The sequence below is a fragment of the Nothobranchius furzeri genome, chromosome 11, assembly GCF_043380555.1.
Source record: "Nothobranchius furzeri strain GRZ-AD chromosome 11, NfurGRZ-RIMD1, whole genome shotgun sequence".
Taxonomy (NCBI): Eukaryota; Metazoa; Chordata; class Actinopteri; order Cyprinodontiformes; family Nothobranchiidae; genus Nothobranchius; species Nothobranchius furzeri.
Genome location: NC_091751.1, coordinates 43,020,108 through 43,046,321, shown reverse-complemented (window position 1 = coordinate 43,046,321; position 26,214 = coordinate 43,020,108). Strand labels below are relative to the sequence as shown.

The 26,214-nt window shown below is 43.0% G+C and overlaps 1 protein-coding gene across 23 annotated transcripts in view; it reads left to right on the top strand.

Annotated features, from left to right (window-relative positions):
* epb41l3b (erythrocyte membrane protein band 4.1-like 3b) overlaps positions 1-26,214 on the top strand; it is an 84,630-nt gene that overhangs the window by 12,379 nt on the left and 46,037 nt on the right. For 6 of the 23 annotated variants that reach the window (XM_054742581.2, XM_015956248.3, XM_054742597.2 and 3 more), the window contains exon 1: positions 19,301-22,209. The exons of 4 other annotated variants lie outside the window; for them this stretch is intronic. The gene's annotated coding sequence lies outside the window, so the exon portion shown is untranslated. Of the gene's footprint in view, positions 1-19,300; positions 22,210-26,214 lie in introns of those variants that run through there. 13 more of the 23 variants (XM_015956262.3, XM_015956258.3, XM_015956259.3 and 10 more) reach the window with 7 other exon arrangements.

Sequence of the window (26,214 nt, the reverse complement as noted above, 5' to 3'; positions counted from 1 at the left end):
AGGCTGTTCAGTCTATCCTGGGACATTGTTGATCTCAAATAATTTTTCACCAGTTTCAGTTTGCTAAAAGCCCGTTCACCCCCAGCAACAGTCACAGGTAGTGTGCAAAAAATCCTCAGTCCAATACAAACTTCTCCAAAAATGCTCTGTAATTGCATCCTGTAGATGGAATTAAGCAGCTCAAGAGGAGACATGGGATGCAGTACAGAGCCTTTGCACTTTCACTGTAAATAAGCCAGTCTCTTCTTATCTTCTCATGCCCATTGGCTGACTTAGCATATTGAAGATAATTTGGAAATGGCTTGCCCTCCATATCTTTGGGTGTTATTTTGTCGATTCCTGGTGTTTGATCACTTTTATTCGCCAGTCTTCTGACAACTGTATCTCTCTGTTGACCAGTGAGCTTCTCTGGCCATAGTCCTGGATCCTCTGGCAGACACTCATCTGTGTTGCTCAGCCTCTCACTTTCTTCTTCTTCTGGCCTCTCCTCATCATCCTCACTACCTTCAGAGCAACCATCCCCTTCCCTATCTTCACTTACATCATCCTCTTTCACATATTCTATCTCTTTCTCTGCTGCAAGGGGGACAGACACCACACAAGCAAAATGGATCATGAATTAGGTCAGCAAAATATAACCTAACATGTCCTTTCAGATAAATCTGTTGCTAATGATTGCTTGTAAATTGAATAACTTAATTGTATCGTGAGCTCAGGGGCGGATTTAGGACTGAAGAAGATCCGGGGCTTAACACACAAACACGCGCGCACACACACGTGACACGCACTAGTCAACATCATATATATTTGTCTTGTACCACATAATTTTTTAATCTAAAGCTACATATTAAGCATATTCAGGGCAGAATATTGTTCCTGTTAGTGTTTAGTGTGAGATGAAAGTAAATATTCACTTTCCAGCAACTTTACCTGAGAAGCTAACTTTAGGCAAACCAGCAACACAACAAATATTTTCAAATAAGACTCACAAACCTGAGTCAACACCAGTCTCATCAAAGCTGGGGTTCTGTCATTGTACTTTTTGTCTAAAAAAAAGTCCTTATGTCCATCTTCACTCATGCATTTCAGGCAGAGACTGCAGAAGAAGCTGGCTGCTGAAGGGCTTCTTCTTCAGTGGTGGAGGCTCAGGCAGGCTGTATACAAACTACTGCCAGCTGCTCCCTCTCTGTTGGACTTTGTTACTGCATGTTACTTCCACGTTTCAGATCCGGGGCTTTTCATAAAACATCCGGGGCTTCAGCCCAAGTAGCTGGGCCTAACGCCGCCCCTGAGTGAGCTCACCTTGTCTCATCTCCTCAGTGCTTTCTGGAGACAATGAGGGCCCTGCTGCTGCTGCTACTGCGTCTAAAGGGCCATGTGGTTCATGATGTTAAGCTTTGCTAATACTGATATATATTGATATATTAAATACATATGACATGAAATAAACCAGGTTCTCTCTGTGAATGTAATGCACTCTAAATTTTATAATCCCTGCATTATCAGCCAAATTATAAGGTTGTCCGTTTTCAAGATCAAATATAAAGAAATTTAAAATAGGCTTAAAATATCTAACCAAGTCAATAACAATCCTCTAACACCAGTGTCATCATGCTATACGAAAAACAGTGGCAGCTTCCCATTCCTGAGATTACCACGAATCCATCGATACCAAGTTTGTCCTGGTCCATGACTGGGAAGGAGCTGAAATATCCACACAGAGTGAACCTGTTTTTACTGTGAGGTCCGCAAATTAATTGGCGGCAGCCGCCCGCGATAATAATTCTGATTAATATATATATAAATTAATTAGTGTTATCACTGATAACACTAATTAATTTATATTTGATCTTGATGGTGAAACTAAAGGCGTTTAACACTTTCTTTCTTCTTTCTTTCGGTCTTTATTTTGGTTTATAGCATTAACATAAAATTTTTCTTTTCAAACAAAACAATATTAACAATTTGAATTTAAACCAAAGAAGGAATAGGCAGAAGCAATGCTTATTTTAGCCTACCCTATTTTCCACCTAATATACATAACCAATATACATTTCTTTATTTTCCCCAATATAAATATCCACAATGAAAATTCATTAATGTCTATACATACTTTTCGTACCCTGTAAATATGTGACACTTTACACCTGCTTTAAACTTTAGTAAAGAAGTACATTTCTTCAAATCATCATCTAACTCATTCCACAATTTCACACCAACAACAGAAACACATCTTGATTTCACATTAGTTCTGGCTTTTACACATTCAAACATAAATACACCTCTGAGATTATAATGATCATCTCTTGGTTTGAAATAAACTTTTATGCAATTTGGGATATTATTATTAACTACTTTATGAAGAATCTCTAAGATTTTTACTTTAATAATGTCTCCTAATTTTAGCGTTTTCGTTTGACTAAATAGATAATGGGTTGGTTCGAGGTATCCCAATTTATTAACTATTTTAATCGCCTTTTTTTGTAATTTAAATACAGTCTCAACACATGTTTTACCTGCATTTCCCCAAACCTCTGCACAGTAAGACAAATAAGGCATAACTAAAGAGCTATAAATCAAAAACAAGGCTTTTTTTATTTAGTATATCAATAGTTTTATAAAGTATAGCAATAGATTTAGACACTTGCTGTTTGATATATTCAATGTGTGGTTTCCAACTGAGTTTACTATCAATAGTCACACCTAGGAATTTAGTTTCATGTACTTGTTCAATTGGGACTCCATTTAAATACAGCTTAGCACCGTCATTGTCCCTTTTCCCTGAAAATATCATAAATTTGGTTTTATTTTCATTTAGTGATAGCTTGTTGTAATCAAACCATTTTTTAACCCTTTGATACATAATGGTCACTACAGTGGACAGGTACTCAAAATTGTTATTTCTTTATTTTTGCTATTAAGCACAGCTGTTGAAGACTTTATTGCATTTGAGCCCCTCCATTTGGACTTCAGTAAGTCAAGCCAACATATTCCATGTTCAGAATGCACGCTGTCCACTGAGATGGACATGTAATAAATTATTTGTAAATTAACAAAATGTTACAAAAAATATTTGTTGAAATTTGTTTCATTCACACCTAAAGATGAATGAAAAAAATTGTTTAAAAAATCTTGGTTGAAGATTTCATAATCCATGCATCAGAGGGTTAATTGAATCCAATTCATTTTCAACCTCTTGTAATAATTTACTCATATCTTTTCCCATACAAATGAAATTTGTATCATCTGCAAACATAATAAATTTTAACCGAGACGATACAGAAAAGATGTCGTTCAGGTATAGGTTGAATAATTTCGGTCCTAGCACCGAGCCTTGCGGTACACCACATATTACTCTTTCAAGCTGTGAATCTATATCATTAACATTTACATATTGAAATCTACTGCTTAAATAACTTTCAAGCCATTGATTGGTTTTACCACGAAGACCATAGTATTCACAATTCTTGAGCAGGTATATGTGATCAATTGTATCAAATGCCTTACTCAAGTCAATCAAGACAGCCACTACATGAAGTTTTTGATCCACTGCTGTTGCAATCTGCTCTACCAAATCCATAACTGCTAATGAGGTTGAACGATTCTTCCTAAACCCATACTGATGGTCATTTAAAATATCAAACTTGTTGGTAAATGCTTCAAATCTAATTACAAAAAGTTTCTCAAGTATATTTGAAAACTGTGGCAGTAAAGAGATAGGTCTATAGTTACAAGCTAATAATTTATCACCACTTTAATAAATAGGAATAACTCTGGCTATTTTCATTTTTTTCAGGGACTGTGCCACTTGAAAATGATTTATTACAAATATAAGTAAAAGGTTCAATAATGCAATGGATAACCTCCTTCATGAGAGACATATCTATCCCATGAAAATCTAAGGACTTTTTACTTTTGAAACTATGTACCGCTTGGATCACATCACTTTGGCTTACACTGCTCAAAAACATTGTATTATTATTTTTATTTATTTCATGGTTAATGTCAACTTCTGGCAGCTTTTTAGCTAGATTAGGGCCAACATTCACAAAATATTTATTAAACTCATTTGCAATGTTCTTTCCATTTTTATTGTGAATATCTATACCTGCTTCTTTTGTATTTCTTATTAATTTATTTAACACATTCCATGTACCTTTAATATTATTTTTGTGTTTTAGGAAAAGCTGATCATAATATTCCTTTTTTTGCTTCCTTATTATTGTAGTTAATTTGTTTTTATATTCCTTATACCTTTTTTCTTTTTCCTTTGTTGGATTTTTTATAAAATCCAGATACAGTGATTTCTTTTTCTGGCAAGCCCTTTCCAATCCCCTAACAATCCAGGGTGGGGACCTTTTTTTTAAGTTTTGCTTATGATATTTTAGAGGACAATGTCTATCATAAGCTCCCAAAATGAACACTGAACACCTAACATGAATGCAGCTTCTGAGAGCTAGCTAATATCAGCTAAAACTGTGTTCTGCTGCTCACCTTCCTTCTTGAAGAATCTAGTCAATACTTGCTTCTGTTCGATTAACTTTTTCTCCTTCTCCTTCTTTTCTTTTCTGGAAGCCAGATTTCCCTTTCATGGGAAAAGACATGACTGACTCTCCTGCCTCCAGCTCTGGCTGTCGGCATCTGCGATGTCTCACTAGCACATGCGGCAGTGCAGCCCCTGGCCGCTGGTGTGGACTAAACCACTTTGCACATTTTTAAGGGGTGATAGATGCCTCAGAGATTATTCAGTTATTATTTTTAAGGCGAAATTCTGTTTCTTAACCTCTTTATCCAGGTAAAGGGAAGTTTATTAAGACATTAAGTAAGTTGGGGGGAAAAAACAACAACAATAAAACATTTTTATTCAAAGCTGTCTCAGGGCCCCTCCCTGCAGTGGGCCCTGGGTAAACGGTACCCTTTCCCCCCCCAGTCCGACGCCCCTGATGGTATCCCTGTCCTTGATTGGCCAGCAAACTCGCCTGACCTTAACCCCATAGAAAATCTATGGGGTATTGTGAAGCGGAGGATGCAATACGCTAGACCCAACAATGCAGAGGAGCTGAAGACGACTATCAGAGAAACCTGGGCTCTCATAACACCTGAGCAGTGCCACAGACTGATCGAGTCCATGCCACGCCGCATTACTGCAGTTATTGAGGCAAAAGGAGCCCCGACTAAGTATTGAGTGCTATACATGCACATTCTTTTCATGTTCATTCTTTTCAGTTGGCCAACATTAGAGAAACAAACATTTTTTCATTGGCCTTTAGAATATTCTAATTTTCTGAGATACCAGATTTGATGTTTTCATTGGTTGTCACCTATAAATATCACAATTAAACGTAATAAACATCGGAAATACATTGGTCTGTGTGCATTGCATGAATATAATGTACAAGTTTCACGTTTTGAATGGAATTACTGAAATATTTTCAACCTTTTGATGATATTCTAATTTACTGGCCAGCACCTGTATTTCCTTTAGCAAATGTATACACGATTTAAAAACTAAAAGCTTGTTCTGTATTTATATTGAAACTAATACATATAAAATATAACGTTATCTCCCATGTCACGTGACAATATGTAATTCTTTTCCATTTAACTGTATTATTTGACCAAGGAGGGACAGTGGCCTCATAAGCAAGGCGCCTGGCCTCGCAAGTCATTGCCTCGCAAGGCCAGGCGCCTTGGCATTGAGAAACACTCTCTGTCTCTGGGCGACACCATGTTTCCTTCTACGGGAGAAATGAGGACAAAATGTATTTACTGATTGATAACCATTTTACAAATGGTTACAAAACTTTCACCATTCATAAACGTTGTTGTTTAACACATTTACCTCTTTGCTCGTTTCCAGTGATGAAAGGGAGTCTTATGTTCTTGTCAATTTGCTGGAGGTTTTTGACCCTATTACGCATCCATTGGTAAGGTCTTATTTGAACACAAAATACTGCTTGCTTGCAATTATTTAGGTATGTGCTGCCTCTATATGGAAAATGCACACTGTCACTTTAGGAAGCACAGGGAAAGGGGAAAAAAATCATTATTTACATTATCAACTCCCACATTCATGCTGCAAATTACCAATAATTTTGTTAAATGATATGTCATTTCAAAAATATTACATTAGTTGAATCAGTGGAAGAATGTAAGAAAATAAAAACTTACCAAGATATCACATTTATTGTTCTGGAGAATTTGATCGTACTTATTGCAGGAACTGTTTATGCATTTCGGTTGAAAGTAAAATAGGCAAATAATTCATTAACAACCTAGGCTGATCACTTCATAAAATATATTTTAAGTTTGAAGCAGAAGATTTCACCTTTGATCCTAATAAAACAATAAAAAGATTTTTATTAATTTATTGTCATCGGTGAGAGTTGGTGAGAATGTTCGAGCTAAAACATTTCTTTAATTATCTGAATAAAATCCTGAAATTGATCTGAAAATGAAATGTATCCAGCCTTGGGTTGACATCCGCCCGTTTGTGGTATCAAATAAAAGAGCTAAGGGAAAATGAAGCCATTCACTGATTTCTTTGCCTCCAGGTGAACCACGGTGAGCTGAACTCCACACAAGGACAGTGCTGTTGTCTTTGGGGCTGTTAGAGATAACACATATGACTCAATCTTGTTGAGTGGAGTGATAACCTTGTTGGAAGGATTGTTATCTCCCAGCATTGCTGGAGTTCTCGAAAGCAGCATTAGGCAGTATTGTCCTTATGATGCCTGTGGGACGGCATCTTGACAGACTGAGTATTTATAGTGGAGGGATGGAGCGAGAACAGGAGTCTGCAACCTGCAGCTTTGGAGCTACAAACGGCTCTTTAGAACTTCCACCGTGGCTTTTAATAGCCCTAAAACATCAACTAAGTCTTGTTTTTAAGATAGAATAAAAAAATACAGATATGAACAGAATGACTCTAAAAGTACCAGTATTTTTAGATTTAGTCATGTTTTATGACAGATTGGTGCGTCTGCAGTGATGTGGGAGTTGTACCGATCTGTCATGGTGAAGAGGACGCTGAGCCAGAAGGTGAAGCTCCTGATTTTGTGGTTGATTTATGTTCCGACCCTCATCTATGGTCATGAGCTTTGGGTAGTGACCAAAAGAATGAGATTGCGGATACAAGTGGCCGAAATGAGTTTTCTCCGCAGGGTGTCTGGGCTCTCCCTTAGAGAAAGGCTGAGAAGCTCGGTCATCTGGGAGGGGGTGGGAGTAGACCTGCTGCTCCTCCACATCAAGAGGAGCCAGTTGAGGTGGCTCGGGCATCTGGTCAGGATGCCTCCCTGATGAGGTTTCTCAGACATGTCTTATTGGAATGAGGCTTAAAGGAAACCCAGGACACGCTGGAGGGATTATGTCTCTCAGCTGACCCAGGAGCGCCTTGGGATTCCCCCAGAGGAGCTGGCCCAAGTGGCTGAGGAACTGGAAGTTTGGGCCTCTCCTCATAGGCTGCTGCCCCTGCGACCTGACCCTGGATAAGTGGAAGAGAATGGATGGATGTATTAAGTGTTTTTACATGGTTTCTCACAAATATCAACATCACATAGAGAAAGTACCTTCAGCTCTGACTCTACTGTGTTTGACTAAACTGCAAAACGCTCAAAGCTCATACAGTGGGGTGACAAAGTATTTAGTCAGCCTCCAGTTGTGCAAGTTCTGCCACTTGAAAATATGAAAGAGGCCTGTAATTTTCATCATCTGTATACCTCAACTATGAGAGAAAAAAGATGAGAGATTTGTTTCCCTCATTTTGACTCTCAAGTGGCTGAACTTGCACAATTGGAGGCTGACTAAATACTTTTTTTTCTCCACTGTATCCTTTGTGTTTTTGTTCAACATTGGAGACATGTTGCAGGTATTAAAGAATATTTCACCAATTACTTCATGAGATTTGAAGCAGTCGTCACTAAAAATAATGTCCCCAAAATCAGAAACAGAAAGCCGTTTTTCAAAGCTAAATATAACCATGTTTCAAGTGCAAACTTTGTTCTGAGGAAAATATTTTACCCACAATAAATCCCCTTCTTCTGGGGTAAGAATGTCCTACTGACAGCTGTAAACTTTTCTGACTTGTTAAATAGATTTTTTAGCGAGCTCATTTCAGCTCTCAGTCAATGCCCAAAAGGCACGGTGAACCGAAAAACCCCGACTGGAGTGTCTTCTCCCTGTTGCTGTGGAGTCTTCTTTGACCTAAGTGGAGTAGTTGGTTGGGGTCTCAGATAGACTTTCTATCAACAATTAGACCATTTCAGTGACTCGATTTAGTTGACTAATCGTCATTTGTGATCAGATAGCTGCTGTTGGTGTTTGGCTGCTGGTGAGTTGTTTATTAATGTTTACGTGCTGGTTCATTCATTAAACCTCTCTTTAAAAAGACATTAAATAGCTAAACCAATCCTATACACTACCCTAATTTTGCTGAACATGTACTGGACTTTGAGTCTGGAAAAATGCAATTCCGGATTTTGTTCCGTCTGATTTCTCTTGAATAAGTAATTGATTATTCCCTATTTTTCACAGATTTCCTCCTGCAATTTAGTCACTCGTTGAGCAACTTCAATAAAATTGTGATGGTTTTATACTGAATATCAGTGATTTTAATCCTGACAATAAATGTCCCAGAAAAAGATCTTATAGAAGCTGCATAACACAAAACCTGGAGGAGTTGGATCCTGAATTCATACAAAAAGATGGGTGACCATCACAAAGGACCATTGTGTGTGTGGAGTGAGCAATTATTTAAGCTCAAACGGGAAAAAAATCACAGAGGTGGATTTGAAGGCGAAGATCAAGAGGAACTGGTAGAAAAGTACTGTCACAGCGATAAAGTGTAACTGGATTATTGGGGAAAACATCTAAGAGCTGTCCACAAGGGTAAACGGCCAATTGACCTCTTTATCAGGCAGCACAATGTCAAGAACATCATAAATCTTATCCCACTCAAAAAGTGGTAAAGATATGAAGCTGAAATTTTCCGTAAACGCTCGGAACATCTGTAAGCAAGAAAACTTCCATGAATTTTTAGCAAAAGTTTTTTAGATTAACTGACTATAACTTTTAATGGTCTTTGCACTTTGAATCAGTGCTAGCTTGTTAGTTAGCTTAGCTTTGGGATCTTTCTGTCTTAAAGCAAAGCTAACTACATATCTTTCTTAGGGAGTGAAGGTTTTCTACTTCTTTCTTCTACCTAAAATGCTATTTCTATAATCACCTAATGACCCTGCAGCTTTCCAAAGGTTAGAAACTCACCAGATTTATGATTGCTCCAGATAAAATGTGCTTCCTACATGCAGAACACCAGAAGGGAGTGCCCCTCGCCATCCCAAACCCTATTCACATTCGCCTGCTGCTCTTTATGTATCTTTAGCTTTACATGAAAGTGTACCAGTGCTCATGTAAAAAGTGTGATGACTGTGTAGTCCTACGTAGGGGGTTGATTTTGGGAACTTTAGCGCAGTTTGGGCAGTTGAAATTAAGCCCTAATTTAGCGTGTATGAAAGCTGACCTGCAGCCCTTTGGCTTGCTGGTGGGGGATAAAAATCATTTCTCCTTAGAGGTAAAGTTCAAAGTAGAGTTGAAACCAAATAACTGAGTTCATCCAGGTGGAAATGTGACTTGGAGCTGCAGGTACGAATAATTAAGTCCCAGTTGTCAGCGTTTTATTCTCTGGTTGAACTCTGGAACAATCATTATGGTACTGTAGCTTTGCATGAAGCAAACCCAAGGCACTAAATGGGAATTTGATGCTATTTACAGGCGTAATTATTTCCCTCCAGACTTTAGCGAAAGGCAGGGAATGTTCACCAGGCTCGGATGTTTCTTTTCCCCCTAAATTGGATCACTTGGATGATTTGCTGGGAATTGTTCAGAACATGCTTCCATATATTAAATTCTGATGAGATGCCAACTCCTGTTATACATTCGCAGCATTGGAAATGGGTTTTCTATAATCAGATTTATAAGGTTTCTGATTTTAGATCATTTTCACATTCATACAGGCCTGTAGAAAAATTATCTGTCTTAATGCTTATTAAGTTTGATTGATTGTAAGGAGATTTCATTGTTAATGTTTAACAAAGGTTAATGCCAGTCTAATATTTTTTGAGAAAAGTCGAGATTTCAAAAGTCCAAGGTTAGGGTTGCGTGTTTCAGACAAGACACACAGGAATTCACTTTTGCACAGAGCAACAAAAAAAAGAGAAGACATAAGCAACCTCAAAAGTAGAGTCCGGAGATCACATGCTGTCTGTCTCGTGTGGAAATAATCATTCTGCTGACCAAGCTCTGCTCTGAAAACTCGGACCGGTCATAAAAGCGCACTCACTTATCTAAGTGTAAGACTGAAAGTCGGTGTGGAAATCTTCAACAAAACATTTTTTACTCTTATCAGGTTGGTTTAACCCTTTAAAGCCTGATACATGAAATAACAATTAGAAAAAAATGAATGAATATTTATAGGATAATGTCAATAAAACAATTATGATATATAAGTTTTGAAAAAAAATTATAAGGCAAAACTAAAAAATTCCAGCCATAATGACTAAAAATAACATATCCTGCAGTACTTAAAACTTCCACAAGGAGGCAAAAGTCTAGTATATAATTCATTGGAGCAGAGGAATGTACTAATCCTGTTGAAGAGATGGAAGTCAAAGAAAACCAATGTGTGTAACAAATATGATAGAGTTGACATTCATGGGTTAAATGATCTTAAAGAAATATCATTTTAATATGAAACATTTAGCATTACCCAGGGCTGGGCAATAAATAAAAAATGTATCGTTATCGAAATGTCTGACTTTTAAGATATCGTTTTTCTCATGTCAATAAGTTTGATAATAAAAAAAATTATCATATGTGTGTAGGCTGGAGAAGTTCATGTCCCTTTAAGAAGCTGTACCACCTTTAGTCACGTGACAACGTAACTCAACGTGATGCACGTGACAGCCCCATCTAGTGGACATCTTTTGTTTCTGCACATACCTGTAGCTATCATCCATTTATCGTTATCGAGGTGAAATCCTCAATATATCATGATATTGATTTTAGGATATATCACCCAGCCCTAAACCACCTAGTAATTGCAATTGCAGCTATAGTAATAAAAATAAAATTCTGCTTTTACAGTGAAAATGTAAACTTTCAATTAACTGGCAAATTATTGTATTTAATATTTTTTTCTGTTTCTCGTCTCGTCTCGTCTTCCTCCGCTTATCCGGGTCCGGGTCGCGGGGGCAGCATCCCAACTAGGGAGCTCCAGGCCGTCCTCTCCCCGGCCTTGTCCACCAGCTCCTCCGGCAGGACCCCAAGGCGTTCCCGGACCAGATTGGAGATGTAACCTCTCCAACGTGTCCTGGGTCGACCCGGGGGCCTCCTGCCGGCAGGACATGCCCGAAACACCTCCCCGGGGAGGCGTCCAGGAGGCATCCTGACCAGATGCCCAAACCACCTCAACTGGCTCCTTTCGATCCGGAGGAGCAGCGGTTCTACTCCGAGTCCCTCCCGAATGTCCGAGCTCCTCACCCTATCTCTAAGGCTGAGCCCGGCCACCCTACGGAGGAAACTCATTTCGGCCGCTTGTATCCGCGATCTCGTTCTTTCGGTCATTACCCAAAGCTCATGACCATAGGTGAGGATTGGGACGTAGATTGACCGGTAAATCGAGAGCCTGGCTTTCTGGCTCAGCTCCCTCTTCCCCACGACAGATCGGCTCAGCGTCCGCATCACTGCAGACGCCGAACCAATCCGCCTGTCGATCTCCCGATCCCTCCTACCCTCACTCGTGAACAAGACCCCGAGATACTTAAACTCCTCCACTTGAGGTAGGACCTCTCCCCCGACCCGGAGGTGGCAAGCCACCCTTTTCCGGTCGAGAACCATGGTCTCAGATTTGGAGGTGCTGATCCTCATCCCAGCCGCTTCACATTCGGCCGCGAACCTACCCAGCAAGAGCTGAAGGTCAGAGCTGGATGAAGCTAGGAGGACCACATCATCCGCAAAAAGCAGAGACGAGATTCTCCTGCCACCAAACTCGACACACTCCACACCACGGCTGCGTCTAGAAATTCTGTCCATAAAAGTGATGAACAGAACCGGTGACAAAGGGCAGCCCTGGCGGAGTCCAACCCTCACTGGGAACAGGTCCGACTTACTACCGGCTATGCGGACCAAACTCACGCTCCTCTGGTAAAGGGACTGAATGGCCCTTAACAGAAAGCCACCCACCCCATACTCCTGGAGCGTCCCCCACAGGGTGCCCCTGGGGACACGGTCATAAGCCTTCTCCAAATCCACAAAACACATGTGGATTGGTTGGGCAAACTCCCATGCCCCCTCCATCACCCTTGCAAGGGTATAGAGCTGGTCCACAGTTCCACGGCCAGGACGAAAACCACATTGCTCCTCCTCTATCTGAGATTCAACTATCGATCGGACCCTCCTCTCCAGTACCTTGGAGTAGACCTTTCCAGGGAGGCTGAGGAGTGTGATCCCCCTATAGTTGGAACACACCCTCAGGTCACCCTTCTTAAAGATGGGGACCACCACCCCGGTCTGCCACTCCCTAGGAACTGCCCCCGATGACCACGCAATGTTGTAGAGACGTGTCAACCATGACAGCCCTACAACATCCATAGCCTTGAGATACCCAGGACGAACCTCATCCGCCCCCGGGGCTCCGCCGCTGTGTAGTTGTTTGACTACCTCAGCAACTTCTGCCCCCGAGATCGGACAGTCCATCCCCAGGCCTCCCAGCTCTGGTTCCTCCTCGGAATGCGCATTGGTGGGATTGAGGAGCTCCTCAAAGTATTCCTTCCACCGTCCGACTATAGCCTCAGTTGACGTCAGCAGCTCCCCATCCCCACTGTAAACAGTGTGAGCGAGTTGCTGCCTTCCTCTCCTGAGGCGCCGGACAGTTTGCCAGAACCTCTTTGGAGCCGATCGATAGTCTTTCTCCATGGCCTCACCAAACTCCTCCCACGCCCGAGATTTTGCCTCGGCAACTGCCACTGCTGCACCCCGCTTGGCTATCCGGTACCTGTCTGCTGCCTCCGGAGACCCACAGACCAGCCACGCCCTGTAGGCCTCCTTCTTCAGCCTGACGGCTCCCCGAACCTCTGGTGTCCACCAGCGGGTACGGGGGTTGCCACCACGACTGGCACCGGCCACCTTACGGCCACAGCTAGCAACAGCCGCCTCGACAATCGCAGAGTGGAACAAGGCCCACTCGGACTCAATGTCCCCCACTGCTCTCGGGACGTGGTCAAAGCTCTGCCGGAGGTGGGAGTTGAAGACCGTCTTGACAGGTTCTTCTGCCAGGCGTTCCCAGCAGACCCTCACTATGCGTTTGGGTCTGCCAGGTCTACGCGGCATGTTCCCTTGCCATCTGATCCAACTCACCACCAGGTGGTGATCAGTTGACAGCTCCGCCCCTCTCTTCACTCGGGTGTCCAAAACATACGGCCGCAGGTCAGATGATACGACTACAAAATCTATCATCGACCTGTGACCTAGGCTGCCCTGGTACCAAGTGTACCGGTGGGCATCCTTATGTTCGAACATGGTGTTCGTTATGGCCAAACTGCGGCTTGCACAGAAGTCCAATAACAAAACACCGCTCGAGTTCAGATTAGGTGGGCCGTTCCTCCCAATCACACCCCTCCAGGTCAAGCTGTCATTGCCCACGTGAGCATTGAAATCCCCCAGCAGGACAATGGAGTCCCCTGATGGAGCACTATCTAGCACTCGTCCCAGGGACTCCAAAAAGGGTGGGTACTCTGAACTGATATTTGGCCCATAAGCACAAACAACAGTCAGGACCCGTTCCCCGACCCGAAGGCGCAAGGAAGCTACCCTCTTGTCCCCCGGGGTAAACCCCAACACACAGGCAGAGAGTCTCGGAGCTAACAAAAAGCCAACCCCAGCCCTCCGCCTCTCACCCGGAGCAACTCCAGCAAAGTAGAGTGTCCAACCCCTCTCCAGGTCTCGGGTTCCAGAGCCAATGCAATGTGTCGAGGTGAGTCCGACTATATCTAGCCGGTACCGCTCAACCTCTGCCACAAGCTCCGGCTCCTTCCCCGCCAGCGAGGTGACGTTCCATGTCCCAAAAACTAGTTTTCTTGTCCGGGGATTGGACCGCCAAGGCTCCCGCCTTGGTCTGCCACCCGATTCGCATTGCACCGGACCCTTCATGTTCCTCCTGCGGGTGGTGGGTCCACAGTTGGACGAGCCCATGTATCCGGTTCGGGCTGGGCCCGGCCGGGCCCCATGGGCGAAAGCCCGGCCACCAGGCGCTCGCTCACGGGCCCCAACCCCAGGCCTGGCTCCAGGGTGGGACCCCGGTAACCCTCCGGGCCGGGTACTCCGACTCTTCATTTTAACCGCCATGAAAGATCCTTCGAACCGTTCTTTGTCTCACCCTTCACCTAAGACCAATTTGTCATGGGAGACCCTACCAGGGGCACTAAGTGCCCCAGACAACATAGCTCCTAGGATCATTAGGGCACTCAAACTCCTCCACCACGATAAGGTGACGGTTCAAGGAGGAGTTTTTTCTGTTTCTGTTAGCTATAAATTTGTGCGATTGGCACTTTCACCCCAAATTTTTGCTGCAACTCAAAAACGAATTCCATTTTTAAATTTTCTGGTAGCTTTTTTGGTTTTATTACCAATGTCTGCTGTAGGTTTTGGACCTGTAAATAAACTTGTGATGTTATTGTCAATAAATGCCCATGTAAATAAATTGGATGACACTAATTATTCTTTGCTGAAGAAATTGAAAAAGTTTATGGGTTTTTTAAACATCGGAAGGGAAGCATATGTGAAATAAAATTGAATATTATATTGTGGCTAGTTTTTGGGGGGAAATAAATGCTAAATATCACCAGATGATCATGATTTGTTTGCTTTGACTTGTCTTGTTTTATATAATCTGCTCAGTTAATTTGTTAGAGTCTAGAAAATTCCATCCATTCACCCATCCATCCATTTTCATTCGCTTATCCGGAGTCGGGTCGCGGGGGCAGTAGCTTAAGGCGAGAGGCCCAGACTTCCCTCTCCCCAGCCACTTGGGCCAGCTCCTCCGGGGGAATCCCAAAGTGTTCCCTGGCCAGGTGAGAGACATAATCCCTCCACCGTGTCCTGGGTCTACCTTTAGGTCTCCTCCCGGTTGGACGTGCCCAGAAAACCTCACCAGGGAGGCGTCCAGGAGGCATCCTGACCTCAACTGGCTCCTCTCGATGTGGAGGAGCAGCGGGTCTACTCCGAGCCCCTCCCGAATGACTGAGCTTCTCACCCTATCTCTAAGAGAGAGCCCAGCCGCTTTTCGGAGAAAACTCATTTTGGCCGCTTGTATCCGCGATCTCGTTCTTTCGGTCACTACTCAAAGCTCATGACCATAGGTGAGGGTAGGAACGTAGATCGACCGGTAAATCGAGAGCTTCGCCTTCTGACTCAGCTCTCTCTTCACCACGACTGACCGGTACAACACCCACATCACTGCAGATGCAGCACCAATCCACCTATCGATCTCACGCTCGAGTTTTCCCTCACTCGTGAACAAGACCCCAAGATACTTAAACTCCTCCACTTGGGGCAGGACCTCATCCCTGACCCGGAGAAGGCATTCTACCCCCTTCCAAATCAAGACCATGGTCTCAGATTTAGAGGAGCTGATTCTCATCCCAGCTGCTTCACACTCGGCTGCGAATCGCTCCAGCGAAAGCTGAAGATCACGTTCTGATGAAGCCAACAGGACCACATCATCTGCAAAAAGCAGAGACCTGATCCTCAGGCCACCAAAACGGATGCCCTCCACACCTTGGCTGCGCCTAGAAGTCCTGTCCATAAAGGTTATGAACAGAATCGGTGACAATGGACAGCCTTGGCGGAGTCCAACTCTCACTGGGAACGTGCCCGACTTACTGCCGGCCATGTGGACCAAGCTCTGACACCGGTCATACAGGGACCTAACAACCCGTATCAGAGGGCCTGGTGCCCCATACTCCTGGAGTACCCCCCACAGGGCCCCCGGAGAGACGCGGTCAAACGCCTTCTCCAAATCCACAAAACACATGTAGACTGGTTGGGCAAATTCCCACGCACCCTCCAGGATCCCCCTAAGGGTATAGAGCTGGTCCAGTGTTCCACGGCCAGGACAAAAACCACATTGCTCCTCCTGAATCTGAGGTTCACCAATCCGACGGACCCTCTTCTCCAGAACCCCTGAATCGACCTTACCAGGAAGGCTCAGGAGTGTGATCCCCCTGTAGTTGGAACACACCCTGTGGTCCCCCTTTTTAAATAAGGGGACCACCACCCCGGTCTGCCAGTCCAGCGGGACTGCCCCAATATCCACGCGATAGTGCAGAGCTGCGTCAGCTAACACAGCCCCACAACATCCAGAGCCTTAAGGAACTTGGGGGTGGATCTCATCCACCCCTGGAGCCTTGCCACAGAGGAGCTTTTTAACCACCTGAGTGACCTCAGCAGCAGAGATTTGAGAGGCCAACCCAAAGTCCCCAGACTCTGTTTCCTTACTGGAAAATGTGTTGGTGGGATTGAGGAGGTCTTCGAAGTATTCTGCCCACCGATCCACAACGTCCTGAGTAGAGGTCAGCGGCACACCGTCCCCACTATAGATAGTGTTGGTAGCGCACTGCTTTCCCCCCTGAGACACTGGATGGCGGACCAGAATCTCCTCAAAGCCGTACGGAAGTCTTGCTCCATGGTCTCATTGAACTCCTCTGATGCCCGGGTTTTTGCCTTGGCAACCACCCGAGCCACCCATCAGCTGCCTCTGGAGTCCCACAGGCCAAAAAGACCTGATAGGACTCTTTCTTCAGCTTGACAGCATCCCTAATCTCCTGTGTCCCCCAGAGGGTTCAGGGGTTGCCACCATGACAGGCACTGAGGATCCTGCGACCACAGCTCTGGTTAGCTGCCTCAACAATGGAGGCACGGAACAGGGTCCATTCAGACTCAATGTCCCCTGCCTCCCCCGGAACATTTTGAAAGTTCTGTTGGAGGGGGGAATTGAAGCTTCTTCTGACAGGAGACTCTGCCAGACGTTCCCAGCAGACCCCTGTGATGCGTTTGGGCCTGGCTGGTCTGACCAGCATACTCCCCCACCATCTGAGCCAACTTACCACCAGGTAGTGGTCAGTTGACATCTCCGCCCCTCTCTTCACCCGAGCGTCCAAGACATGCGGCTGCAGGTCAGATGAAACAACAACAAAGTTGATCATCGAGCTGCGGCCTAAGGTATCCTGGTGCCAAGAGCACATATGGACACCTTTATGTCTGAACATGGTGTTCATTATGGACAATCCATGACTGGCACAGAAGTCCAATAACAAAACACCACTCAAATTCAGATCAGGGTTCCTCCCAACCACACCTCTCCAGGTCTCACTGTCGTTGCCCACGTGAGTGTTAAATTCCTCCAGCAGAACGAGGGAGTCACCGGAAGGAGCACTTTCCAGCACCCCCTCCAAGGTCTACAAAAGGGTGGGTAGTCTGAACTGTAGTTTGGTGCATAAGCACAGACCACAGTCAGAACCCATCCCCCCACACGTAGGCGGAGGGAGGCTACCCTCTCATTCACTGGGGTAAACCCCAACATACAGGCACCAAGATGGGGGGCAACTAGTATGCCCACCCCTGCTCGGCGCCTCTCAGTGTGAGCAACTCCAGAGTGGTAGAAAGTCCAACCCCTCTCAAGGAAACTGTTCCAGAGCCAGAGCCATGCGTTGAGTTGAGTCCGACTATATCTAGTCGGAACCTCTCAACCTCACACACCAACTCAGGCTCCTTCCCCACCAGAGAGGTGACATTCTATGTGCCAAGAGCCAGCTTCTGTAGCCGAGGATCAGACCGCCAAGGTCCCCGCCCTCGACTACCACCCGTCACACACTGCACCCGACCCCTTTGGCCCCTCCCACGAGTGGTGAGCCCATGAGAAGAAAATTCCATTTTTTTTATTTATTCATATTTGTCTATTTTTATCTTTAAGAAAAAAATTCCATCTTTCAAGCATTATCTTTGCACTGATTGGGTTATATTTGCTTAATAAAGTCAATAAATCATGTTAACATTAAAACTTTTCAAATCCAAGTCCAGTATTCTAAATAAGGTCTATCTTCAGGCCATTTCCAGAAATAACCTTTATGGAAACTCAAAACAATGTTTTCTTGGAAATATTGCCGATAATCTGGGATTGACCTGCTGATTATGGCTGCAGGCACAGACAGCAAGGACAGCAACACTTAATATAAGAATTAATTAATGATAATAAATCAATTTCTCAACCTTCGTGAATTTATCACTGGTTGTCAAGGCTGACGTTGTTGTTTATTTTCTAAATAAAATTAGGAAACAGATCAAGTTATGACTAAAAAACTCCCAACAATAACATGTGTGTAGTTCAAAATAAAAGGTTTTTGTGTCTCCGATGTCAAAATAAAAGGTTTATTATATAATCTTGGAATTAAAACAGGATTGTTGTCTGAAACATTCAGCTGTGAAAAGGGTCAGTTTTATTTCTGGAACTGCTTGTTTTAGTGGCTCAAAGTCAAAGGCTTAGAGGAGAAAACCACCAGTGTTGTTTGCATCAAGTTTTAAGAGACCACAGCGTACGCTTCGTCTCAGAGCTGCCCAATAATATCCAGGGAGTTACTTCATACCCTGAACGATAAAGGAGGGTGAAAGGAGGTGGGTGAGTGTCAAGTTTTCTGGATTTGATTAGCTGGATAGTGTTCTCGCTAATTATGTCGTCTGGGAGCAGGCGTATTGTTGCAGTTGGATTTAATGAGCAAAATCAAATACTGTAGATTTGTCCTGAAGCAGGATTTTTCTCACAAAGGATGTTGCTTTTGAAATAAGGAGGCAAGTGGATGAACCAAACTGTGGAAATTAAAGCAAACACAAACTCCCAGACTTGAACTGGTTAATGGAAGTATCGTATTAAAGCTTGGGATAAAAGCTCAGTGAGTTATTATATTGTTCGGGATCATTTTAACAACCTCCCACAGCTATTAGATCTCCTCTGTGAACGGAGGGTTACAGGAATATTGTCTTACGTTTATTGTTCGGCGTCTTCAGCTCCAAACTTCAGACTCTGTGCAGATAGATGCTTAAAAATTTGATTTTTTTTTTTTTTTTTGCCAAATCTCTAGTTTCTAACGTTTACTATCCAGTATAATGTGAGATGTTGTTGCGGTTGAGCTTGTTGGTTGAACTCTGTCACTGTTTATAAGAGGCTTCACAACAAAAGAGTTGGTCAGTGTGGGTTTTTTACCCCCCCCCCCCCCCCTTTTTTTTGCATTCAGCCTTTCTTATCTACAAAACAAGTCACTGCCACAATTCTAGGAATGTGTGTGACAGCGGGAGTAAAACATCTGTTTGCATGAAAGCAATTAGATGAAGTAAAAACCGAAAGACTTGACCGAGCTGCATCTGTGTGATGGGAGGCGAGACCCACAGATCCTCAAAGGAAACAGCCCACACTCTAATTAAAATCCTGCTTCTCTGTTTACATTTCTGCACAAACATGAACATACAAAGAAGAGAACAGCAGATGTGTTTTTGTGCTGTCTTTCTCATGCCACCATGCTTTTTTAGGTTAACTGCAGGTAGAATAAATGATTTAGCAATAGAATAATGTATTCCAGCGATATAATATCTAACTGAAATGCTGCTCCTTCCATATGAGCTGCAGCCAGAAGCACATTTTGACTGCAGGAATAAAATATCTTAGGACTGATTGCATGTTGGGCACACCCTTGAAGTTTGTAAAATATAAATATATACTTAAAGAAACAACCAAACACACCTGATTTTGTTTACAGAAGATGTAACCACATCTGAATCTTATTTATTGGAGGATCTTAGCTATTTTCAAGTGCTTTAGACCACACTAACAACGCTAATTCTTCAAATTTAATCAACTCCAAAATGTCCATTTTAAAGCAACTCAGAATTCCTAAGGGCCAGATAATACTTGCTTTTAATGACGTATTATCACGATAAGATAAGAGACACGATAAGAGTCAAAAATTTTGATAACGATAAATTATTGATTTATTGCCCAGCCCTGGTGACTCTGTTTCTGATTTAGAGGTTTTTCATATATTCACGATACTGTTGCTGTCTTTTTTTCTGCCGTGATCTCAATATTAACCAGTAACTGATCTGTTTTATAGAAGCCATGTTGTCTCTATCCGGCCTGAGTTTTCTAGTGTGCCCCTTGTGGAATCCTCCAGCACTAGATGCCATGCAGTGAAGTGTAGCAGGAAAAATATGAACAAAGACGCTGCCTGCACAAGTGTGAGGTTAAAAAGCAAGTAAATTCAGGCCTTTACTTCCCCATCGTTTCATGCAAACATAATTTTTTTTAAACTTTTTCAAGGCACTGCATGGGTATTTTGGCAAACAGAAGAATTCCTGCAAGACTAGTCCTCTGAATGCACCAGATGTTGTGGCTAGTTATATTTATGCTAGCAAATAACCATAGAATCCCTTGTAAATAACAACAATGTGGTGTAAAGGTTTGTAAATAACTTTGCATCGATTGATGTGAAATTTTTGAGATACTTGATTTAGGATAACATCATTCAGATTACCCATTAGCTCATCAGCCCTGTTGATTGTAAACTCTATTTCTTCAAACATAGGCTGTAGATATTTACAACTCTAGGATAGTACATTTTTATCAACTTTTACACATAAATTCTTCAAAATGGCTAAAATAGCTAAGAAGCCAATTACATTTGAGACAAACTATTAACACATTTATGGATAATTTATAAAAGGATGTTTTGTGCTTTTCATCATCTTAAGGCATGCAGAGATTTTAAATTTCTCATCAGCTGGCCAGCATGCTTTTTGACTTTCAAATAGGTTTATGACAAATAATTGAATTCATTCATTTTATGAAATGCTTATTCTGTCATAGGGAGCTGGTGCCTGCCTCCAGTAATTGGGCGAGAGGCAGGGGACACCCTGAACAGATCACCAGTCCAATGTAAATCTACACATGGAGATGAATAACCTTCCACACACAGTCATGCACACCTAGAGCTAAGTCAGAACTGCCATTCAACCTTAAAGTTTTGGAACTCTGACAAACTAGTTTAATGATTAATTCTGACCAGTCACTGTGAGTTTTTTATGCTGGCTGAACATGAAAATAGTCTCCTACACCTATCTCCTGCATTAGCTTCTGAATGAAAATAGACAATGAAACTCAAGGATTTGAAAACCCAGACAGATCTACGTCACACTGTCACTTAACATTCATGGACTCACCCATCTTGACTCACGATGGGGAAGGCTGTTTGTTGGCTTAGCGTCCCGAAATCAGCAGCTAGCTGTTAGCATTAGCAACAGAACCACAGAACTCCTCCAGGCTTGTGCTGTTTGTGGAGATGGAACATTTATGTGGCAAGTCAGCAGTAGAGTTACGTTGCTGTTATCCAATTCGAGGCAAAATATCAGATTCTGTCATGTTGTGCCACTCTGCTGCTGCAGACTTGTCCATGCCAATCCAAGCACTTCTGGGCTTTTTTTGCTCTGAGTACAGCTTGCAAGGCATCCCTAGGGACCACTGCAAATGTATTGATTAAAGGAGTTTCCCACACCTTTAACATGTATGTTTTTAGAGAAAACCTACACATGCAATGAGAACATGCAAACTCCACAGAAGCAAAGCTGCAACTTCACTGCTGCAAGGTGCTCTTCACCACCATGCAGCCCAACAACCAAATTATGATTATTATTGCATTATAAGAATATTATTGACTATCCGTGCATCATTTACTTGTTCTATTTTACATTTTTAAGAATAAAGTGTGTGTGCAACTCAGAATGTCTATTAATGCAATAACAGTCCAAAGCAGCAGCTCTGACTTGCAAGTGACTTGACAGATGCACTGTGCTTCTCCTCCTCCACTGATTCATTCGATCACATCTCTCCATAAAAACAGACACGACTTTTCCATTCACTAAAAAGCAGCAGACCTCACACCCGTTGTGTGAACTGAGGGGGTGGTGCAGCTGAAATGCTGCCCCGGCTGAGCCGCACAGAGCAGTGGTGGGCTGGTGGTGAAGGAGGGGAACTGCTGCAGAGCGGCACCGCTGTCAGGAAACAGAAGCCCACTCCGAGTGCAGCTCGCCTCAACCAGCTGGAGGACGGTCCTTCTGGTAGGAACCTCTTTGTTCTAGCTGCGATTTTTAAAATCTCCTACGAGATGCGCTCGCTTCCTGGTTTTCGGTCTGTGCGTTCTATTCGGGCTAAAACAGACCATAAAGATGACATTTAACTTCTATTTTCACCGGAAGTCATTGTTGCGAGAAAAACCTGGAGTGGACGTGGCTCTTTAGGTCAAAAACATGAGTCATAAGCTTCCTATCCAGCTAATAGCTACTTAGCTTGTTGCTATGCATTGATGCGAACCATGCCCGTTTTTACTGCTTACGTTTGCTGTTATTTTGCTGCTAAAAGTCGAACGTTTTAGTGGAAAACTACGAAGAAACGAGCCGCTTAAAGTGAGGCGAGCTAACGTGCTCAGGGGTCGAGGCAGAAAGTGGAGAATGAGTGAATAAAATATTCCGCGATTCACGTATTTACACAGAAATAGCTGAGTCACGATCAGAGAAGATTGTGTTTACTGACAGTTAACGAATAGAAGTGTTGGATTATTTGGTGGTAAGAGCCACATAGTTGGGTGTTTTTGATCTGCAGTGCGGTAGGCGTGGTTAGGAGGGCAGGATGGATTGGTCTGGATCCTGTTTTAGCATCCCTCCAGCATGGAGGATTCAGCACGCAGCGACTCGGTTCTGACATGACAATTTAATTAAAATGCACAGTAAGCTACTGTTGCAGTAGCAGAAATATTGTAGGCCCTCGTTTGTTTACTCAGTTGAGAATGGACTCCGCGTCTGGTGCACCATGACTAGAGGATATTTGTTTTATCTCATATTAACTTTTGACATGTTTATGGAAGGACGAGATCTTTGAAAAATGTGAACATTTTAGGCAACATTCTAATAATTTGTAATTTATAAATGCCTTTCTTAAATTAAAACCAGCATCTCTCTGGGCTGGGACTGTTTGCAGCAAATTGTGTTCTGCATTTGCAAAAAATGTCTCGAAGCATTCTCAATTCCCTTGCGTGACTCGCAAGGCCTTGCTGTTTTGTCGCTGAAATTATGAACATCATCAGAAAAAAGACCCCCTCAGTTTGGTTTCCATGAGTCAGATGGTGTGAGACCGCTTCCTGAGGGGTTGGCAAACAAAACGGGAATAAAATGAAGCACTTTGTGACTAAAATGCCACAAGAAAATTTGACTTGTTCATAGTTATGCCATATATCCCACATGTCCTGATATATAAGTGTCATACCTGTTCAGTGTGTTTCCAACTTTTTTGTGTCTCATTAGCCACATCCCAGTGAGATGCTAGCTTATTAAAGAGCAAGTCACCCCCAAATCAACCTTTTTTATGCTGATAAACTATGTAAATGGGTGTCTAATCGTGCTGTAGACATGTGTAGTCAATAATTTGGCACTTTGGTGCATCTTAGTTAAAATTTAAATATTCAGCATAAAACTGTCAATGTTGCGCCCTCTTCAGGTAAAAACTCCGCACTGCATTTGAATTTAAATCTGCTATCACTATTGGCTAAGAGGTACAGTATGATGTTAGCTGGTACATTATGATGTCACAATGTCGTTGTGAGCCTGTGAATGTGTTGCCTTGTTCGAGTTGAGCAGCGCCTCACCTGGAAAACAGACGAGAGCAGATGGATGCAGCAGGGGGAGTGGCTGAAAGTCGGCGTTTAAGTCTGACAGATTTCCCTACATGTGTAGCTCGCGGGTGACGATGGATGAAGATATCGTGTTGGGGTTTATACTTGTTTAACTTTTTATTTTAATGCTGGTGCCTGTTAGCAACCGAAACACATCCTCACATGCTTGCGGATATAATATAATGCATATGGAGACAGGACTGTAATAATAAGTAAAGGTTATCAGCTGTAGCTTTAGTGTGTTCATAGGAAACGTGACAAAAGAACACAAAACACATTTCTCTTTATGCCCTATATAGTTGTCGCCATCAACGTTACATGATTTGCAGAATACATGTGAACAACTAACATTTCGTATTCTACCACCGGATGTTCGGATCAAAATGTGAACCAATCAGGTCTTAGATCAGGTGAGAGCCAGGCGTTTCCAGTCATTCCCTAGGTTTTGCAGCCAGTGGAGAGCAACTGCAGCCAGGTTCCGAAATTAAATTTTTTACTCACCGGCCAAGTTGGCCGGTAGATGATGAAAATCTACCGGCCAAGCATATTTTTTACCGGCCAAAATTCTAAATGATTTAGATCCACCTAAAGCATGTAATTCTATATTATGTTGATTCCAAACAGAGTGACAAAATAATTCAAACTTCAATTAATAAGGAAAACAACTCTTTTGTCATTTTTACTATTTATTTATTTATTTTTAGAGATGTTTTTATGAACTCTTTCATTGAAACCTAGTCAGACTCCTTGTTTTCTCTGTCCATGATGTCTGGCCTCCTGCTTCTGACACCGTCTTTGTGCCAAAGCATTACAGCCTCATTTGGGTCCTAGTCCTTGATCTCTGGAGAACACAGCTGCACCATGAGAATATCTGAAAGTGTGTCAGGGCTAGGGTTGTCACGGTAACCGGTGTAGCAGTAAACCCCGGTAAAAAAGTTGACAATAAATAATAACAGTCTTGTTTAAAAAAATATAAATATATTATCTCGGTGGATTACCGTGGCTGCGGTGTAGGCGCGGTGACCCTTACCAGCCACCGTATCATCTGCTGGAAGTTGCCGGCGGCACATGCGCGCTTTGTTGTTTACGACCAAAACTTTCTTTAAGCCAAAGCTGAAATAATGGCCAGAGGAGGAGATGGCAGTTCTTGGGACATTTATTATCCCTCAAAGAAGACAAAGTCGGAAGTATGGGCATTTTTTGGATATTTGAAGAATGCCGAGGGACAGTTGTCTGTGAAAGGCAGCAACGCTACGTGGCCATCATAATGTAGCCTTTGTCTCACGACTCCGCCGTCTCCAGTTCGCCACTTTTCACAAAATCTTCTGGTTGCCACTGGTCCTGGTGGTTTTTCTTCCAGTTCGACAAGTTTTCTTTTGGAAGGCTGGCTGACTCCAGTTAAAAACCGCCACATTTCACCGCTAGTTTTAACACAAAGCTAACTGCTAACTTGATAAACTGATTGAATGGGATAGGTGGAAATGACGTTGGATGCGGCGTTCACGTTTCGCGTAAGTTTGTGTACGTTGCATGCAGGCGGGAGGAGTATCAGAAATCCGTGTTAGATGACTGATAAACATAACTAATTTGGTGCAAACATTTACTCGCCAGGTGGCAGGTAGAGCTCAAAAATGTACTCGCCAAATGGCGCAATTTACTCGCATTTGGCGAGTGGCGAGTGTTAATTTCGGACCCTGACTGCAGCACCTTGCTCCAAAATCTGCGGCCACCTTGATCTCACGAGGTTATCGTTGCCTACGTAGGCATGACGTCAGAGCAAGTCGGCGTCAAGTTGAACACAAATCTAACCGGCAAGCACTGCCGATTACCGCTGATCTAATCTGCGCAGAACTGGCTCATCTTTAACAAGGCCATTATTTGTTAGCGGCTCCGCCCTCTCGGTCCGCTGGGCAACATCATTTGTTGAATTTTTCCAACACGAAGTGGCAGTGGAGTCAGACTCTGGTAGGGGGTGACGTTTTCTTTAACTTAAACCCTAAAACAGTCTGCCTAGAACAACTTATGGAATTTATTGCTTTTTTTTTGAAGATTTTCTTAGATGTGTAATGCAAAATGACCATATTTAACTGTTATGAGAATAAAGTAATTAAAGACCAAGTTTTAGAAATGTGATCAGTCACACTATATTTCACATGTTTGCTGAACAGGAAAATAGTCTTCTACCCCTATTTCCTGCAATAGCTGCTGATGGAAAATAGACTGGGATCACAGAAGCCACTCAGATCTACGTCACACTGAAAGTTAGCATTGATGGACTCACCCATCTTGGCTAGTGACAGGGAGGGCTTTGTTGATTCAGCGTCCAGGAAACAGCAGAGAACATCTTAGCTAGTAGAAGCTAACCATTAGCATTAGCAACTCCACAACAAAGCAGAAC